This window comes from Pinus tabuliformis, chromosome 4_2 (genome assembly GCF_031772625.1).
Source record: "Pinus tabuliformis cultivar Carrire ecotype Pingquan chromosome 4_2, CPIR1, whole genome shotgun sequence".
In the NCBI taxonomy this organism is placed as follows: domain Eukaryota; kingdom Viridiplantae; phylum Streptophyta; class Pinopsida; order Pinales; family Pinaceae; genus Pinus; species Pinus tabuliformis.
Window position 1 is genome coordinate 655,388,791 of NC_142304.1, and position 3,243 is coordinate 655,392,033.

A 3,243-nucleotide genomic window follows, 5' to 3' on the forward strand; every position below is an offset into this window, starting at 1 on the left:
TTCTGATATATTAACCACATACACTACCAGATTCACAACATCAGATTTGTTGTAGAGATCAATGGCCTTCTGTGATGTCAGCAGTTGCAGCAAAACCACACCGAAGCTATACACATCACTTTTATCAGTGAGCTGGTAATTTCTGTAATACTCAGGATCCAAATACCCCACTATCCCTTGAGAATATGTGGAGATATGTGACAGGCCTGACTCTGCTAGACCAGATAGCCTGAAATCTGAAACATTGGCATTCATTTTATTTTCAAGCAAGATGTTCACTTTTATCAGTGAGCTGGTAATTTCTGTAACACTCAGGATCCAAATACCCCACTATCCCTTGAGAATATGTGGAGATATGTGACAAGCCTGACTCTGCTAGACCAGATAGCCTGAAAACTGAAACCTTGGCATTCATTTTATTTTCAAGCAAGATGTTTGTGGAATTGACATCTCTATCATATATTGAAGGGCAATCAGTGGAATGGAGATAATTCAGTGCTTCTGCAGTTTGAAGAGCAAGATTCAAGTAAGTTCTCCAGTCCAGGAACCTTCCTTTGGAGGTCACGTGGAGATGTTCAAATAAGGTCCCATTGGGAATGTAATCATAGATCAGGAGGGGAATGTAATCATTTCATCTATGCCATGCTTGGCTCTTATGCAACAGGAAAGACTTGCTAACCACAAAAGTTAGGTAGGTTATTCTTTGACAGTGTATATAGGTATAGCATGTTTGAGATACAGGGAAAAGAAATGCTCGACTAATGTCTACTCTGTTGCTTATCTTATCCTGAAGAAGTGGCCAGATTATAGCAGGTTAAGTCTCACTAAAAAGGAAACAAGCTATGTCATGCTTGGCTCTCATGCAACAGGAATGAAATAATGTAGGAATGAAATGGGTCTACAGAGATGTAGATACTCTACCCCTACGGATTTGAGCCACCCTCTACCCCTACGGATTTGAGCCGGTTACTCTACCCCTATGGATTTGAGCCCCCCTCTACCCCTACGGATTTGAGCCGGTTACCTCTTAGGAGGAAACGGGTGTTCTTAACCATTAGGCGTGCTCAAGCAGTAATAAGTAATAGCATGTTAGGCTTGACCCTTTCCATTGAAGTGTAATGTCCAGAAAAGTTAGAAGGCCACAAAACCCATTCCCACAGTCCTGCAAGGTTACCAGCCGCTATTGAATCTGGCAATTAATACCACCATCCATCCAAAAAACCATGGAAGGGTGTGATCAATGTGCCAATGGCAACGTACTAAAATCCTCAGCTTAATAAAAAAGAATGTATATTTGTGTATTGAGAACATTCGAAGGGAAATTGCCGGCAGTATTTTCCCAGGTTCTGTTGCACAGAGTGTAGTGTTTGAAATTCAAAAAAGTATGGAGTGGGAAGGAATGCATGACATATAGAAAACAAAAGTTCATAGGTTTAAAAACTGTGTATAGAACCCACCCTTTGATATGAATGGAGTTCAAAGACTATATGGGTAGGCAGGAACAGATCGGAGGAATGGGTAGGCTACTTCCAGGAACAGATAGGAGGTCGATGGCCAATGGGTTTGGTTAACCGAAACAGTAGGCTATTTCCCCGAATAGATCGGAGGCTTATGGCCGATGGGTGATGGCTGATGGCCGAAGGTGAGAGGCAGGGGATAATTCTTTCGAAAGTCTGAGTACGGGAGTTTGTTTTTTGAGCCAAAGCATCAAAACACTTGGAATATCAGTTGAGCTGAGGAGGGTTTTGCGTTTCCCAGGTTTGGTTTCGTTTTGTTGCACACAGAGCAAGAGATTAGTGAGATTAGAGCCAGGATAATCAGTTTCTGGAGCGGAATATCTGTGATTGAATAGGTGAGGAATATCATAAGCATTATATGAGTATGGGTTTATTGGTTTTGCTAATCAGAAAAAACCTAATATGAATTTGTTAACGAAAATTCTCCAAATCTTTGCATGGAATTATAATATATTTCGGAGAACAAAAAAACCATAAACCCTTAAGAAATTGTAACATGCACAAATATCTTAAACATACCCATCAAACAAATATGAGAATCTGGAAAAATCCCAAACAGAAATCTAAAGGTAAACCTGAAAGAAACCCCAAACAAAAATAAAAAATAAAACTCATCTGTAATAATAATTACGAAAAATCCAAACCGGCTACAGTTATCCTGAGAAGCCCGTGGAGCTGTGATTCTGCCTGCATTCCAGGACTAAAAAACTTAGAATATTAACATTAAAAAAATAACCCAAACACAAATAGAACCTAAAACTGAAAGAAGCCCCAAACAAAAAATCAAACATAAAACTCACCTCTAATTATGGAAATCCAAACTGGCTGCAGCGGTTATGGTGAGCAGCATCTGGAGCTGTGAATCTGCCTGCACTCACCCACCGAACAACTGAGAATATCAACATCAACAAAATAGAATAAAATTAACATAAAAAATACAAATACAATCATCAACTAATAACTTACATCCTCATTTAAAGTTTTAAATAACAAATACAGCCGTCCACCTCTACCATTACCCACCCACCCACAACATCCTCCGTCCTATTTTATGTTTCAAAACGACCAGCCAACGTCTGACCCAGAGCCAAAAGAGAACAAGCCATCCAAAAAAACTAAAAACACACACAGAATAAATTAAACCCAAAAGAAAACGCAGTCTTGAAAGCACTAACCACTGAACTGAACTTTGAACAGAACTCTGAGCACCTGAACAGGGTATAGCAGAATAGAACAGGTATAGCAGGATAGTGAATCAGCACTGAATAACGGAGAGCAAAATTCATTGTTATGGCAGCAAGGCAGGTCGTGCACAGCAGAAACCGGAAGTATTATGGCAGCAGGTCGTGGAACGGGAAGCATTATGGCAGCAGGTCGTGGAAGAGCAGAACGCGGAAAGCACGAGGAGCAGAAATCGGAAAGAAGTTTTGGTGAAGGAGAAATAGTCTGAGATAGTTACCCTGAACAGTTGTCAATCAGAACATATAACCAGGTGTCAGCGTGAGAAGGAGAAGGACGACGAAAGGTCCCTTTCAAAGGAAGGCCTATCGACCTAAAAACTATGAAAGAAAATAAGTTGTAAACTTTAAAAAACGTTAGGCTGGTCTTTTTTGAAATTCCAACGCTGCTTGGAAGTATCAAATCCAAATTAATGTGAAATGTGCTTAGTTCGAACGGAATCGATAAAGCCGTTTTGATTTTTGATTTTCTACGGCAACTTGCGTGC

General features: G+C 40.1%; 1 long non-coding RNA gene across 1 annotated transcript; it reads right to left on the reverse strand.

Moving 5' to 3' along the window:
* Positions 1–1,183: 1,183 nt before the first annotated feature.
* LOC149171091 (uncharacterized) lies at positions 1,184–3,034 on the reverse strand. Its single transcript, XR_016259009.1, has 3 exons — positions 2,693–3,034; positions 2,318–2,385; positions 1,184–2,204 (listed from the first exon to the last, which is right to left on the reverse strand). It is a non-coding gene; the product is annotated as an uncharacterized LOC149171091 (long non-coding RNA).
* Between the last annotated feature and the right edge of the window lie 209 nt (positions 3,035–3,243).